Source organism: Pipistrellus kuhlii, unplaced genomic scaffold (assembly GCF_014108245.1).
Source record: "Pipistrellus kuhlii isolate mPipKuh1 unplaced genomic scaffold, mPipKuh1.p scaffold_m20_p_1, whole genome shotgun sequence".
Classification (NCBI taxonomy): domain Eukaryota; kingdom Metazoa; phylum Chordata; class Mammalia; order Chiroptera; family Vespertilionidae; genus Pipistrellus; species Pipistrellus kuhlii.
In genome coordinates, this window is record NW_023425404.1 from 138,269,349 (window position 1) to 138,287,416 (window position 18,068).

Below are 18,068 nucleotides of genomic sequence, written 5' to 3' on the forward strand. Positions count from 1 at the left end.
GCTCAGAGATTTTGCCTAGAGGCAGAAAAAAGCTTTAAAATCCTTAGCTTTTTTTTTTTTTTTTTTTTTTTTTTTTTTTTTTTTTTTCCTAGAGAGAGTGGAAGAGAGGGAAAGATAGAGAGAAATGTCAATGTGAGAGAAACACATCGATTGGTTGCCTCCTGCACATGCCCCAACCAGGTCCCAGTCAGGGGAGGAGCCTGCAACCGAGGTACACGCCTTTGACTGGGAATCGAACCCGGGACCCTTTGGTCCTCAGCCCGACACTCTATCCACTGAGCCAAACCGCTAGGGCCTGAGCTTTTTAAAAAATTTATTTATTAAATTTATTGGGGTGATATTGGTCAGCATGAATGGTTTCAGGTGTGGGTTTCTGTGTTACAAAATCTGTACATTGCACTGTGTGCCCACCACCCAAAGTCAAGTCTTCTCTAGTCTCCATTTATTAGGACTCCCTTCTGGCCCACCCCCTTCCCTCTGGCATTCACCGCATGCTGTTTGTTTTCACACGTTTCAGTTTTATAGCCCACGTATGATGAAATCATATAGTTCTTAGCTTAAAAAAAAATGAAAATGCAAGAGACCCAGACCCAGCTGGCCCCACCTCCACTGGGTGAGTCTCAGACTGTGTCGGTCCCACCCCCTGTCAAGCCCCTCCAGGCGTGGGGCATGGCTTCAGGTCCCCAGCGTGGTGCCAGGTAGGTGGCGTAGCATCAGGTCCCCTGGCCCAGTGCCGGGTGGTGGGCACAGTCTCAGGTCCCCCATCAAACCCCACCGGATGTGGGGGTGGCACAGCCTCAGGTTCCCAGCACACTGCTGGTGGGAAGCACAGTCTCAGGTCCCCTGGCCTGGCGCCAGGGTTGGGGGCATGACCTAAGTCGTTTCATACTAATGTACAAACACAATGAGCAATCATTCTGTTGCTTAAAATATAAGCTGGATTTACCTGTTCTACAGTTAGCATCTAGCTATCAATGTGGTATGATTTGAGAGGCACCACATAGTTTATAGACACACACACGTGCGCGCGCACACACACACACACACACACACACACACACACGGACTCAGCAATTCAATTTCTGGGTATTTAGCTGAAGAAACTCAAAACACTAAATCAAAATGACACATGCATCCATATGTTCATTGAAGCATTATTTACAACTAGAAGTCTGGTGCATGAAATTCATGCACAAAGCGGGGCGTCCCCTCAGCCCAGCCTGCACCCTCTCCAATCCAGGACCCCTTGGGAGATGTCCAACTGCTAGTTTAGGCCCAATTTTGGGGAACAGGCTTAAACCAACAATTGGACATCCCTCTCACAATCCAGGGATGCTGGCTCCTAACAACTCACCTACCTGCCTACTTGATAGCCACTAACTGTCTCCTTGCCAGCCTGGTAGCTCCCAACTGCCCCCTTCTGCTGACCTGATCACTCCCCAATAGCCCCTCTCCCCACCAGCCTAGTCGCATCTTACTGATCCCCTGTCGTCATGGTCACCCCCATTTGCCCCTCTCTGTCAGCCTGCTTGCCCCTAACCAATTTCATAGCAGTGTGAGTGTCAGTAATACAACTGATTTGTAAACTCAAAATGGGTAAAATGACATTTTATATTATATATATTACATATACTTTAGCATAATAAATTAAATTTTTTTAATAAAAACAAAATATTTAACTGTAGCATGTTGCAATCTTCACTAATAAAAGAGTAAGATGCAAATTGACCTTACCTTCGTGATCCCCTCTAGCCAATTAAGAGTGAGTATGCAAATTAACCCAACAACATGGTGGCTTAATTTGCATATGCAGGTGCCAAGTGGATGGGGGTGGGGCATTCCACTCTGCCCCTGCTGCTCTGGGCCTCTGGGCAGCATGGGGAGGCAGAAAGGTGGCTCCAGATCAGAGCGAAAAGGCGGCTCCAGCCAGAGCAAAGGCGGTGCTGGCAGCCAGGGGAAGGAAGGCCCATTCCTGCATGAATCTATGTGTATCAGGCCTCTAGTTGAAAATAATATGATTAGAATACATGCCACATAAAACAAAGAGATCACCTTCTTAGAAGTTGCCTTAAATTCCAGTTGTCCAGAGAATGATGTAAAGAAGACCACCTGCCACCAAAATGTATTCAGATAAATAACTCTTAATTACAATATTTGCGAATGAGGTACAAACACTGTTGAAACACTTTAACTTATTGGTGAATAAAATGCTCAAATTTATTAAAAGATCAAAATATATGAATTATAATTTTAGAATAAATACAGGTTTGCATTTTCTCCCAAATCTCTGGCATGCTTTCCAAATTTTTTTACAAAAATCTGAAGTTTACAATTTCTGAAAATACAAAACCTAAATTTTACACAACACTGTGAAATTATTAACAACTAAAGAAATTGTACCTTTTTCTAAATTTTTACTATGTTGCTGTATTTCACCATTTTATTTGCATACATATAATTTCACTGAGGCCTGATATTCAAAGGCTTTTTCAGTGGGTGTCTCACTTCCACCAAGCTATTCAGAAGTCTTAGTAGGTTTACTGGCCCAAGAATTACTGAACAGTTATCCTATTTTTAGCACTATGATATATTTACTTGGGAAAAAAAATGCTGAGCTAGTTATCTTTCTCAGTAATACCATGTAACATTTGCTTAAAGTTTTGTTATTGTTGGTTTTTATTTCAGTGAACTTCAAACAAATTTTGGGGGTCTCCTGGAAACTGCAAAGACTTTAACTAAAAGTAAGAATTCCCAAGTAATTTGGCTAGAAAACACATCCCCAAAACTAAGCCTGAAGATCAATGTCTGTACTGAACAGACCTACCATGAGGATGTAGCATTTGTCTTTTCCACTCGAATATTTACAAGGAACTAAGACTTGTGGCATTCTTCTCAGGGTGTTAAAGAAAGTTGGATTAAGTGCCAAATACAGAAGCACGTGACCAGCTTCAAATCAAGGTCTCCTTCACTCAGGGAGTGCTATTGCCATCTATGGATCTATGGTCCTTGGAACAAGTCTTCTTACCCTCCCACTTTCCCCTGGCCTCCCTGTCAACCCCAGCTGCCACGTACCTGGATCGTCTTCAAGGCCAAACTCTCTTCAAGATTGCTAAATTCATCCAGGAAATGTACCATCCACCTCTTGCTATACTCACTATTCTCCTTCTCTTGGGTTTTCAGGTAATATTGCAGCCGCATGGCTTTGGCCTCCACGAGTAAATGGTTTGCTCCCACCCGGTTGCCTAAGATGGTACCACCAAGGGTGCCGGCCAAGGAGACAGGCTGGCCCCTTAGGGTGTAGATGGGGAAGGTGATGTTCTGCAGGTCAAGCTTCTTGTTCAACTGCCAGGCGAACAGGAGGGGGTTGGAGGGCACACACATGCCCTGGTTCTTAGCACACGCCTGACTGAAGAGGATCTGGGATCCGTCTTCTTGGGTGGCATTCAGAGCCCGCACCGCACTGTCTAGTCTGCTAACTTCTGACAAGATTTCTTCTTCCAGCAAGGAGGCTGAGTGGGCCACCACTAGAATAGAAGCAAAATAGACCTCAGTGGCCATCCTGAAGACAGAGAAGTGAAAAGAGTCATCACTGGTGAAATGCTGCTGCACAAAGCGCCGTTCTGCCTTGGCCGGGCTCCTGACAGGGGTGTACTGCTCCTCGGGGTCCTCTTCTATGTCCTTGAGCAGGTGAATGAAGCCAGTGCCCAACTAGCCCCAAATGTGTCCTCTCAGGATTTCATTAATAGAAATAATATTTTAATATTTTAGTTCTGCTCCCAGGGGATTAAAATTTTGGCTGCTGAGAGATAGAGAGGGTTGAATGATTTTATTAAATGGAATTTATTGGGGTGACATTGCTTCATAAAATTAAACAGGTTTCAGGTGTGCAGTTCTATAATACAATGTCTTTATTTTATACTAGAAATTTTAATTTTTATACAAAAATTTGTGCACTAGGGGAATCCCCTCAGCCCAGAGTGCAACTTTTCCAATCCAGAACCCCTTGGGGGATGACCGACTGCCAGTTTAGGCCTGATCACAGGCCTAAACCAGAAGTTGGACATCCCTCTCACAATCCAGGACCACTGGCTCCTAAATGCTCACCTGCCTGCTTGTCTGATTACCCCTAACTTCCCACTCTACCCAGCCTGGTCGCCCCCAATAGCCCCCCCATACTGGTCTGGTTGCTCCCAATTGCCCCTTCCTATCCTGTTCACCCTGAACTGTGCCCCCTCCTTCCCATTGCCGGCCTGGTTGCCTCTTACTGTCCCCCACTGCTGGCCTGGTGATCCCCACATGCCCCCCTTTCATCCTGGTTGCTTACGAATGTCCTATCCTGCAGGTGTGATTGCCCCCAAGTGCCCCCCCCCTTCTCCTTGCCAGCCTGGTCATGCCACAACAGCCTGCAATTTGGTCATTTGGTCATCCCTCACTAATCCCCCTGGTGGCCTGATCGCCCCAGGCAGCCCTCTGTTCAGTCATTTGGTTGCCCCTCTCTAACCTCCCTGCCAGTCTGGTTGCCCCATACAGCCTGCTGTTCAGTCTTTTGGTTGTCCCTCACTAACCCCCCTGGGGCCTTGTCGCCCCACACAGCCTGTTGTTCAGTTGTCTATCTGTTTGTTTCGGTGGAGACGGCCCCTGGCTTTTTATATATTAGGATTGTATGTTCACCATCCCAACTCAAGTCTCCTTCCATCAACTTTTATCCCCCCTTTACCTTCTTCTACCTCATCCCATCCTCTTTCTCTCTAGTAATCACTATACTATTGTGTGTCTATGAGGTTTTTTTTTCTTCTTCTTCTTTTTCTTAATCCCTTAAATACTACGACAGAAGAGTAAAATGGTGAGTGGTGGTGTGCATGTATATGTGTGAGCAAGCTAAAGGAATCAGGACTTCTTTTTTAAAAGCTCACAGAAGTCTCTTTAGGGTTGGTTATATTACTTTTCATTCATTTTTTGATCTATGAATTTATCTTTACTCCCTAATCTGTTGAGGAAAAACCCTGCTATATTTTAGACCCTTAGCTTTTAGTAGTTATCTTGCCACTTGGTTAGAAAGATATGGAAGGTCAAGAAGAGAGGAAAATATTTGAGAAATTGTGTGATAAATAACACCTACTCATTTTTATTCTGTTGGGAGAATGACATTCACGTAACATATGCAGTGATTTAAAAGGGGTGGATAATTAGAAAATGGGAGGAATGTTAGACATTTGGTTCTGATCGCGAGTTGGCCCTCTCTGTGAATTCAGTATCCACATCTGAGGACAACGATGCACTTCCCTTGGAACTGGCTTGAATTTGGAGTTGGGATTAGGGGTTCACTGAGTCAGCAGCAGGAGAGGAAAGAGGGAGCTGGGCCTGGAGCAGATTCTGAGGATGGCAGCGGTGAAAGCAAAGGCAGGAAGGTGGACTGGATGGTCTCCTGAATTATAATAAAAGGCAGGTTGACTGGGAGTGAGGGCACTGCTGGGAGGAAGGTATTTAATTAAACTGAATTCTACTTAAGCCAGCCCCTGGGGAGTGCTGACACAGACCAAAACACGACTGGCTCCAGGATACAACCTGCTGCATAAATTATACTAAATGAGTAATACATGGGAAAGGGCTCAGCCCTTCCCTGACACATAATGAAAATTCAATTAATATTATTTTTCATTCCCTTCCTGCTATTAAAAAAAAAGATATTTTTATTGATTTCAGAGTGGAAGGGAGATGGAGAGAGAGAGGAACATCAATGATGTGAGAGAATCACTAATGGGCTGCTTCCTGCAGCCCCCCACACCAGGGATTCAGCCTGCATGCATGTTGCCTGACCAGGAATGGAACTGTAATCTCTGGGTTCATAGATCAATGCTCAACCACTGCAGGGCCCTTCTTGCTCTTGATGATGCTACCAGGTAGCACATAAAACACACTGTGTTTGCTTGGGCCAAAAGTATCATTTTGGCAAATATCATCTCAGCAGCATTTGCAGTGCAAGTAAAAGGTAGACTCAACGAGGGAAATGGAGAAAAATAGCAGTCACAGATCAGGAGAGAAAACTTCAGCCTTAGCTGGAGTTGACAAAGAAATAATAGGGATGTCAGTTACTCTGGGGGAAGTAGAAGTATGTGGAGGCCCAAAGCTAAGGGGCTTAGAGATCATGACTGTGAGAGGCCTAAGAAACCTGAAATCCCAGATCTCAGCCTCAGACCTGAGGCCTAGTGGTCACTTTTCCTCCTCCTCCTCCTCAACCTCCTCTTTGTTCCCTACAACTCAGCATGGAATTGCTGACAGAGCACAGGATCACTGGGAAAGAACCTATGTTCCCTCTCAAATGCTAACTACTTGGGTGGCCCTGGACAGCATTACATTAATGGCTTTCGAGTTTTTACCTTAAGGAACAGTAAGAAAATACAAATTACATGGCTGACCCAGTACATACATATTTAACTGAAATGAAGGTAAAACATCCTGTTGCTATGTATAATGTACCCTGGTATTTTTATTTTATTTCATTTAGAAAATGCAAGCTTTGACCCAATATTGGGACCAATTCTGGGACCTATTAATGGCAACCAGGCTGCACTTCCTCCTAAAGCCCCCTCCCCAAAGAAAGAGGACTAAATAAAATGCATGGACAGTGAAAATCTCTAGTTTTATCTCCTGTGCTCCTGAACTCATGTAAACCTCTAGTCCATTGCTGCAGTGACTTAGCAAAGATAATTATTTCCCCTTTTCCTGGGGAAGTCTTCTTCATCCCCAGCTCTCTAGTTGGAAGGCCTGTACAAAAAGGCACATGTTCATGAAGAGCTCTTTGTCTCTCCCCCCCCCCCAGTTAGCATACAAACAACCAGGACTACATTCTACCTCTTCTGAAACTCATGGCCCTATTCGATATCTTATGTGGGCCTCATGTTATGTGTTTTTGTGTTTATCAGTTCAGACCCCTGTTACAGGAGCCCCACTGCCCCCAGGTGGCTTAAAACTCAAGAGAGTTGGGTTCTAACCTCCTCCAGCAGTGAGAGAGCAGGAAGCCTACCTCTCCTCACTGTACTTCCTGTTCCTCAAGGCTAAACTGCCCTTTTCCTTCTCAATTTGTCATTGAAATTCCTGGGGGTGGAGGGGTAGGAGAAAGACATAAATCTCACAGCTCTGGAGCACAGCAAACAATGTGGGGGGGTATACATATATTTAGAAAACCACAGAGCAAGCCTCAGGGAAAAAGATGTAATGGAAAGGCCAGGGGGAGAGCTTGGGTGACCAAGTGAGCTCCTTGCCCAAAGACCTTACCTCTTGCCACAGCATGGATAGACCTAGGGATTATTATGCTAAAGGAAATAAGCCAGACAGAGAAAGACAAAGACCCTATGATCTCATTAATAAGTGGAATCTAATGAACAAAATAAACTGAGGAACAAAACAGAACCAGAGTCATGGAAATAAGGAACAGACGGGCAGCTGTCAGAGAAGGAGGGGAGGAGGACTGGATGAAAGAAGGTGAAGAGATTAGCCAAAGAACATGTCTGCAGAGCCCAGGGACACAAACAGTGTGGTGATGGGCAGAGGGAGGGGGGCGGGGACTGGGAGGAGGTGGGTACAGGGGGTGGGTTTGGGACATCAATAATGTTACGAAGCGAGTCCCCAAGAGATGGACCACCGGAGCCAATTTGATTAAGCATGCTAGAATTTATTACAGATTCGAATCTGGACTCAAACCATGGCTGATGCAGCAGCCGGCAAACACCCAGATAAGAGCCCCGATGGAGGGGCAGTCCCTCCAGAGCGCTCACACAAAAACACAGACAAACACACACCTACCGCGGCCAGTCAGGCTCTTCGGAATGGGGGTCCCTCATGGTCCTGGCTGGGGATTCCAGTCATGATCCCCAAGGACCACCAGGGAGCCGAGTCCGATGCAATAAACAAAAGAGCCATCTCTATGCTAGCATAGGCTATCCCACTCATGCTGGCAGCATGGTGGAAGAGAGCGAATATCGCCCAGTCCAGGAGTTTTATTCAGGTCGGTGATGTCACTGCCTCGGCTAACCCTGATTGGCCCCTCAGGACTAAATTCTAAAGACTGGGGACGGCCTGCAGGGTTGGTTCCCAGTCACACTCTGCTTGACATTGGATGTGGCCCTATCTTGCCCATAATACAAAAGCAGAACTAAAGGTTATCTACAGTTTCTACCCCTGAAGCTACTGAGTCAGTGGGAGTCAATCTCCTGTAACTACCCTATTGTTTAAGCAAGCAATCGAAGGTAGAAGTCAGATAGCAAGGTTAAAATTCAAACAGCAGTTTTTACCCAAGTATGAGTGCTACCATATTTCAAATAATAGTGTCAACAATTAAATAACTTAAAAAGAAACAAAACACCTTTAGATGTTGAAGGAAGGTATCTTCTGTTCCTTGAAACTTGGTTCAAACTACTGCTCAGCATCAGGAGAATTGGAGAACTGGCTGCAAGTTATGGCTTCAGACTCAGGGAAGAGGGATCGCCAAGCTGCCCTGGGGTCACATTCCCTTTCAGAAGGGCATGGGTGTGACAGAGGAGGGCACAACTAGGATTGGTGCCCCATTTGTGCCCTGGGAGGGAAGGCAGGTAGGAGAGAGCCTGCAGTGAAAACAAGACTGGAGAGGTGAAGGGAAAGAACACCTCCCTACATTTTCTCCTCCCCATCCCCCTCCTCCACACCTGGAATAGAAATAATAGCAATTTGGGACAAAATGCTTGCAACCACGATGTTACCTCTGTACACTGCCTCCCTCTGCAAAATATAGCGTATGAGGTGCAGATGGCAGCTATTGCCCAGGACTAACCTGGGAAGAAAAGGTATGGGGCTGGAGTGAGTGAGCCTGTGGGTGACCCACTTTAGGGAGGCCAGCTTCCTGCTTGCTCACTCCACAGCTGGGGCTGGCCCCCTCCCCCGCCTTTTCCTCTTCTCCCTCTTCCAACCCCTTGCCCAGCAGGTCTCCTGTGCATGGCCCAGGTGGAGGAGCCAGGGGGCAGGAGCACCACCTCAACTCCTGTCAGCAATTCCTGGGCTTGTGCTCTGCTGGGTCCTGGGTGCAGATGGGTGGCAATGGGAGGCTAGGTGGGTGCCCCTGGGGGCTGGTGGGCACTGAGAGGATGGCTTTGAGGCGCACCAGGCACTGCAGGTACAGGAAGAGGCCCCTCCCCACTTTCCCCTGTGCTCAAATGGGCAGGAAAAGCTCGTGGCCACAGCATGGAGAGAAGCTGTGAGCCTAGAACACATGTGTCAAACACAAGGCCCGCGGGCCAAATCCATCCCGCCAGGCCTTGCAATGTGGCCCGAACCACGCTGTCATCACTGCACTCCGCTGCGTTTCCATCACAATGACAGTTTATGACTGTTCAGTAAACCATTCGGCCGCGATTTAGGCTGGATTTTAGATTTTGGCCGCTTCTCTGATTGAGTTCGACACCCCTAGCCTAGAAAGTTAAGGACTGTTAGGGGCTCAGGTGCCGGGGGCAAAGGGAAGGACAGGGAAGGGGATGAGCAGGGGCCTGCTGGGCGGGCCTTGCATGCAGTGCGCCTCGGTTCCGCACTCAGCAGGTCTGGTTTCAGTGCTGTTTGCTGGTGGACCCATGCATGCCTTGTGCTCCCTGGGCCAGGCCGCCTTAGCGGGCTCCTGGAGGCAGGGGAAGCTACATGATTTTAAGGAGCTGGGTTAGGGGAGGAGGGAGAGCTCCACCACAGTGGGAATTTATTGGAAGGAGGGAGAGCTCACCAAGGTGGATTTTTATGGGGGTTCTCATGCCTTTAGCACCAGCAGACTTGCTTCCGGAAGGCCTGGCACAGGCAATAAGGTGTGAGCTCCTGGTTCAGCTTCCTGGGCTCTGGGTAGCTGCTGGAGGACAGCGCCGGGGCAGGGGCTCTGGGAGTCCTTGTGAACTCGTGCGGGTGTCCTGGGGCACTCCCAGCACCACGAGGCGCTTTCACATACCTTGTTCTGTATTTCCGGGTGATGGAGAAACAGAGCAAACACATAAAAACAGTGCGAAAAAGTAATGGGTTCAAACCTCATTTGACTAAAACTAGGGTGTTAATCCAGTGCCCAAAATAGGCATAATTAGCAGGTAGCAGGGTCTGAACAATGCCAGAGTTTTCTTATTTTCATCTTATCCCCGCAGCTCCCGGAGACTTTTATATAAAGGAAGAGAGCAACATACACCTGCCTGCACCACAGTTTCGTAGAAATTGTGTGTGCAAGTTTCTTCTCTGCATGGAGATCATCCACATGCATACAATGCCTGTTGCCAGTACTGTCGTTTACTTTTATACAGGAGGACCTAATATTGGGGAGGATTCTCTTTGGAGACTTGGAGGCCATCCTCTTCAAGAGAACACTGTGCACCTAGCAATAAAGGACATTAACAAATGCTGCACAGAGATCTTCCTTTTTTATGTGCAACATTCCCTTAGGTATTCTGAAATCCTTACAAAGGAGGCTAATTCATCTCATAGAGAAGGCATTTGTTGCCTGGATCTTGCCCTGATCTTTTGATCCCACGTGGTCTTGCTTCCTCTAGGCCAGCAATTTTCAACAGGTGTGCCACAAGAATATTTAAAACAGGCAGCACCTGGCTATTTAGTGAGAGGCACTAACCTCTTTTCTCTTAGATTGAAAAAAAAAAAAAAAAAAGGCAACAGACAATACAATAGTTGTCCTGTATAAATGAATAAAAATTGTATCTTATTTTTTTACAAACTGGAAAAATATATAATAGAGGCCTGGTGCATGAATTCATGCATGGGTGGGTTCGTGATGGAGGTGGGGGTGGAGGACTAGACCGGCCCTCTGGTGGTAGTGGGATGCCCTTGCTGGCCTGGGATCCAGATCCATCCCGCTGATGTTCATGGCAGTTGTTGGGAGCCATTTGGCAGTTTCTTTTTCATCATTTTTATAATTAGTCACTAGATTCACATAACAATTTAACTTTGGAAGTGGAGTTTGTATAGAGGCTCTTGTTCTTAAAGAGGGTGTAAGTGTGTGATTGTGCTAAATCCCAGGATTTCTCAGTATATCCAGATTGTCTTAACTACTGTAAGATTATGCCTATAAACTATTTCAGTCATGTTTATATTCCTCAAAAGCTGGAGAGTCTGGTTGAATAGCTATGTGATCAGATTCTCCTTTTGTTCTTGTCTCTCCTTTTTCTTGTTTGACATTACTTAGGTAAAAGTCACTCAGAATACAGAGGGCCATGATCAGCCACAATTGATAAAAATACTGCAGGGAAAAAAAATACTTTGGAGAAAAAGCTCTGATCAGATGAATCCATGAATTTACATATATTAAAATAATTCTTTGATTGCTTTTAAGTTCAACTACTCATTTAGAATTGTCAAATTGAGCTACTGAATTAATGACAACTAATGTCCAGGAATTAAATAAAAATTATAAAATATGTTTGCACAGGAAGTAAGTTGGAAAGTCATAAGTTTACTAGTGAAAACAAGTGTTCTATTTGAATGTATAGTTGAAAAAAGAGAAAAATAGGATAAATTAGTCAAAATTATAATTTTTTCTCTAGAATGAGTTTTATATTTCCAGGGATTGAAATATTGCTAGTTTTCCCTTTTTTAAAAAAGTTGCCTTCCCAGCTGGTGTGGTTCAGTGGTTGAGCATTGACTTATGAACCAGGAGGTCACAGTTTGAATCTCTATCAGGGCACATGCCCAGGTTGTGGGCTCGATACCCCATAGGAGGTGTGCAGGAGGTAGTTAATCAATGGTTCTCTCTCATAATTGATGTTTCTATCTCTCTCTCCCTCTCTTTTCCACTCTGGAATTAATAAAAATGTATTTTTCAAAATCATCACCCTGGCTGGTGTCACTCAGTGGTTAGAGTGTTGGCCTGAGAACTGAAGGATCTTGGGTTTGATTCCCAGTCAAGGGCACCTACCTGGGCTGCAGGTTTGATCCCCAGCTCTGTGTGGAGGCAACCATTCCATGTGTCTCTCTCATATCAATGTTTCTTCTCTGTCTCTCTTCCCCTCCCTCCTTTCCACTCTCTCTGAAAAACAAAGGGAAAAATATTGTTGGGTAAGGATTAACACACACACACAAAGTCGCAATGACTTCACATATTTTTGATGCTTTTTACATGTTTTTATTTATTGACTTCAGAGAGAGGGAGAGTGAGAAACATATCGATTTGTTGTTCCACTGTATTTATGTATTCATTGGTTGATTCTTGTATATGTCCTCATTGGAGATCAAACTGGCAACCTTCATGTATCAGGATGATGCTCTAACCAACTGAGCTACCCAGGCAAGGCTTTTCTATGTTTTCTTATCATCATGACAAAAGTCCTATATTTTAAAGAATTTCTAAGAGCTCATTTTGCAAGTTTAGTAACAACTTAAATAATATATTTGAAATTTCTACCTAAACTTCAGGTCTTTTGAGGTATGGATTGATTTAGTTGATTTAACTTGTGGAAAAAAATACTTATAAAAGTCAATCAAGATGTTCAGGAGACACTTTGTACTTCCTGGGATTCAGAAGACAACCTCAATTCTAAAGAATTATTTTTCATAAAGGTAAATAACCTATAAAAGATCAAGTTAAAGTTTTGAGAAACACCCCCCCCCCTTTTTTTAGAGTTATTCTTGTTTATAAGTGGTTAGTTGAAAATAGTTAAGAAGTCTCTTAAAATTTATTTTTATTTATTGCTTTTTCCATAAAATAAATAAAATAAAATCATATGCACATTAAAATGAGTACTATTTCCTTACATTTATTGACTTCCAACTTTTGTGTAGAAAGCCCCATTTCTGCTTCTTTGTATGTCAGGACACATAAGAATGGAACAAATAGAGTATTTATAAATTAATAACTGAAGACATATTCTCCTTATTTAAAAATCACAAGACTATTATTTTTTAAAGAAAATTCAACTATTTAAACTTAATGTAATGACTATTATGTAAACAATTTAAAAAATGAAATTCAAACACAAATTGTATTTTTCTTTCCCATTTTTCTAGCTTATAATGAACAAATTTTAATAATAGGGAAATTATCTTTTTTTCACTTATTTGTAACAGAATAGGGTGCATTCATGTAATATAATTATGTAATTTTATATAAGACTTCAATGTATTTGTTTTTTAGATTTATGATTATTCTTTTCATACCTCCAAGCAAAACAACTAAAGTGTGAAAGTGCACAAAACTTTATGAATGTACCGTATAGTGAAAATAGCTTTTGAAAGTAGATATGCTGTATTGTTTTGCCAGCTAATTATAATTTTTGATGAGAAACATGGGAATTTATGTATAATATAAATACTGACTTTCCCAAAGCATATGAAAGTAGAAAGCTAAAAATCAATGAGGAGAATTGAATACAAATATTTTTTTACATTTTTGTGCATTTTTATGTGATTGCTTCTTAGGGCCACTGACTGTGACATAATATTTCTTATATTCTATACATTTCTATGACTTGATGTTAAATACTCCCAGGTGTTCCTTCAGAATTTTATGTGCAAAAGTTAATCCATAGCACTTACACAGTTAGTGAAAGAAACATGTGCATTTACAAACATCCAATACTTCTAAAGTGTTTCCAGGGCATGTCTAGTCAAAATGATGACACTGACAAGTAAAATGATTGACATACCTTTTCTTATTTTTGAACTTACAAATCAAATGGTTGGCCTACATCCAAGCACATCTGTATCTACATATCTATAGACTAGAGGCCCTGCAGAGTATGAAATTCAAGCATGGTTATGGTCCCTAGGCCTGGCCTGAGATCAGGGCCATCTTCCCCTGTCACCTCCACCACCCTCCCTTGGTTCCCTGTTCACCATCAAGCAATTAGAGCCTGCCAGCTGTGGGGGAGGAACCCAGAAGTTGGCCATTCCTGCCTGCTCACCAGATGCCCCCATTTCCCTGTTTGCCATTGTGCATTTGAAGCTTGCAGACTGGGGGAAGGGACCAAGAGGTTGGCTGGGCAATCGATGCTTGTGGACTGAGGGCAACTCCTGCTTTGAGTGTCTGCCCTCTGGTAGTCAGTGTGCATCACAGCGACTGGTTGTTCTGCCGGTCAGTCTATTTGCATATTACCCTTTTATTATATAGGATATTTACATGTAGGTTGAGACAAACTACCAAGCTCCCAATTTCAAGGCTAATCAAGCTGAAGTATTATCACTGATGTCTTTTACCAAGGACCCTATAAACTTGGGAGGGATTGTGAGTCATGTCAGAAAAATCTCTTGATGCTATCTATCCCATTGCAGGCTTCTTTGGAATATAGAGAGTGTTGCCAAGTTTTCTCTGTCCCATCATTAAAGGAAAATGAAAAAAACTATACCTTGTGTGATGCTACTTTTGAGGGAGTTGCTTAGAGCAGTCTCAATGTACTTGCTACTCCAGGTTATCTTAAATGAATCTTAGAGCATTGAGTACCCTAGGGTTGTGCCTTTTTTTTTTTTCAGTGTCTTTAATTTATAATTTATAATGAATAGAGAAAGGAAACTAAGATTTTCATGTGCCATAAAATGATATACATTTTTTTTCTGATTTCTCAACTCTTTTAATGTAAAAATCATTCTTAGCTCCTAGGCTATAGAGAATCTGGTGGTGGGCTGAATTTTGCCTACAGGCTATAGTATTATAACAATCCCCTATCCCCTGCCCACCACCAGCCTTCCCCATTGCAGGGTGTCCCTTTCTGGCTGTTTCACATCTTCACACTGCTATGCTACTGACAATCCTGCATCTCACTGGCTATCACAACTTCTGTGCATCCTCTTCGGGTACCCTCTTTTTCAGGTCTCCAACTTCCTGTCTGTCCATCTTTCTTCCATAGTAGAAAGCCAAAACAGAACTGACCTCTCCCCTTCATTATGACACAGGAACCCTTTCACATTAAGTATGTTCCCTCTCTGTCTCAGCCTCTACGCTCCAGATTGAGCTCTGGCCTCACCTTTACAAGTTATGTGACCCAGGAAAATGGCCACACGTCTTGTAGCAGGAAGCCTACCCTCTGTTTGGGAAATATACACATGCAAATGTGCATATTTATTGTTTACATTAATTGCTTCACATTAGTCAATTGTTTGAGTCTATCAATTTGTTTAACTTGTCCCTTATTAAGGAACTAGAGGCCCAGTGCATGAATTTGTGCACGCGTGGGGTCCGGCCAGCCCATCCTGATTGGGGCCCATTGGGTACAGCTGGCTTAAGGCAGGGGACAAGGGAGGTTGGCTGCTGGCCCCAGTTGAAGTAGGGGGGCCAATCTGGGACTGGGATACCAGGAGGAGTGGCCAAGGAAGTTGGTCAGATGCCCTGTCCCCATTGGGCCTGTTGGCAGTCCACAGTGTGTATCATAGCAACCAGTTGTTCTGGTCATTCTGGTTGTTATGGTTGCTTGGCTTTTATATATATATAGACTAGATGCCTGGTGCATGAAATTGATGAACAGAGGGGTGTTCCTCAGCCCCCGTCTTGCAATCTGGGACCCATTATACATTTTGGAAATTAAGCCCTTATGAGATGTGCTGGTATATATGTTCTGCTATTCAGTGTTCTTTCTTTCTTGTTTTTTCTTCATGTTGTTGATGGTTTCCTTTGCTGTGCAATAATTTTTTAGTTTAATATAGTCCTCCTACCTTTTTGACAGTATGAATTGACCTGGAGTATATTACACTAAGTGAAATAAGTCAGTCAGAAAAAGACAAATACCACATGATTTTACTTACATGTGGATTCTAGTGAATAAAATAAACTGATGAACAAAATAAAAGCAGAAGCATGAATAGGTACATGGAACAGATTGACAGATATCAGAGGAGAGGGGGTTGGAAGAATGGGTGAAAAAGGTGAAGAGATTAAGAAAAAAGCTCTCACATGCTGTGATTACTAAAAGGAAAGGCGCATGAGGGAGGTAGAAGAAGGTAAAGGAGGGTAAATAATGATGGAACCAAACATGACTTGGTGTGGTGAACACACAATGCAATATACAGATGATGTACTATAGATTACACTTGAAACCTATATAATTTCATTAACCAATGTCACCCCAATACATTCTATAAAAAAGAGATAGATTGCATTGGTTCACACACATCTGTCCCTATCTCTGAAATGTAGCTGCTCCAAGGAAGCAAAATCTACTTTTGAGCACCTTGAAACATTTGTCAACTCTAATATAATTTTAAAGAAATCAGCTATCAAAATAAACAAGATTCAAATGTTCAGAGCCTCAAAAACCAACTTACATTTAAATAGATTTTGTTTTAAAAAGTAAACATTAATTCAGGTTTAATATGTAATTTTGAAAAAAGTATGTAATTTAATGTTAGATATCAGTTTGTTTTCCCTGCCACTGAATAACTGTTGAACAAGCATTTTAAAAATCATTTAGTCTGTGCAGGTTATAAAATGTATGTCAGGTTGTCCCTAATGACATATAAGCTCCTTTATCCCCGATTGTATCTATGCATCATTGATAATAGTCAATAAGTTTTCTTAAAAAAATATGGATAAATGGATTATTGAAATGAAATAGATCTGTAGAGTTCCTCTCTCTAATTTGATTGCTTTTCTTCCCTGCCTGTGTTTATCTTGGATGACTGAGTATGTATATCATTTGAGCAAATGATCTAATTCCTGTTATACATTGTTATTTATCTCAAAAATTCATATGCTGAAGTACTATCCTCTTATTCCACAAAATGTGACATTGTTTGGAAATAGGGCTTTTGTAGATTTTAATTAGTTAATAGGAGGGTGTATTAAAATAGGGAGGGCCCCAATCTAGTACAACCAATGTCCTAATAAAAAGAGGAAATTTGGACATAGGCATTTACACAGGGAGAGTGCAATGGGAAGACAAGGCAGAGATCAGAATGATGTCAGAAGCCACTTTTATTTTTCATCCTATATAATAAAAGCCTAATATGCAAATCGACTGAACAGCAGAATGACTGGTGGAATGACCAATCACTATGATCTGCACTTACCACCAGGGGGCACATGCTCAATTCAGGAGCTGCCCCTAGCTGCAGGCCCTAGGTCAGCCAAGGCAGGTGCCAGTGCCTTCCCTCTCCCCTCCATTACCCTGATTGGCCTTAATTGGCAGATTGGCCCTGATTGGGACCCTACCCTTGCATGAATTTTGTGCACTGAGCCTCTAGTATATATATAATAATTTAAGAGTGGTTTAAGATTCTCGTAGAGCACAGCTCCACTCATATTATTCCCAAATCACCAACATTTCATAGCTTGAAATGTTGGTGATTTGGGAATAATATGAGTGGAGTTGACCATTGACTATTATGTAGATGCAAAGGTTTCAACTTAAATATTGTGGTCCTAGACTTTCCATTCTAGCCCTGTCTTCTCTATTCTTTACCTTTCCCATTATTCTGTTTGTCTATTATATAATCTAAAGAAATTACACTAATCAATTCCCAAACCATCCCTTGTTTTGCTTTATAAAGATTTTGTTTGTGATTCTTTCATGTAGGAATAGCTCATAGATATTTAACAAAATTCTACTATTTAAAAAATATATATTTTATTTATTTTTTAAAATAGAAACATTGTTCAGCTGTTTTCTGCACACCCCTACTGGGGATATACATGCAACCAAGGTAGATGCCCTTGACTGGAATCGAACCTGGGACCTTTCAGTCCGCAGGCTGATGCTCTATCCACTGAGCCAAACCAGTTAGGGCAAAATTCTACTCTTTTTTTTTTTCCTAGGCAAATGTCTTCTTTTCTGATTCTGCTAGCCAAATGAAATTTTTTCCTCTTTTAGAGCTCCATAGTACTAATCTTTTTCTATCTTATAATATAGGCATGCATGTATTTATCTTATTTCCCTTTCCATTACACTGGAATTTCCTTGAGGTAGAACTTGATTATTTTTCCTCTTTGGATCCCCTGCGATGCCAAATATTAAATGAATTAACACCTTTAAAATAGAAGATATAAGACAGAGAATCTTCTTTAAGGTCTGTGTGTTCAGATTAGTCCTCCAGAATATAAAATGAAAAATCGACTATTAATGAGTGACTGAAGCTGTAATCTG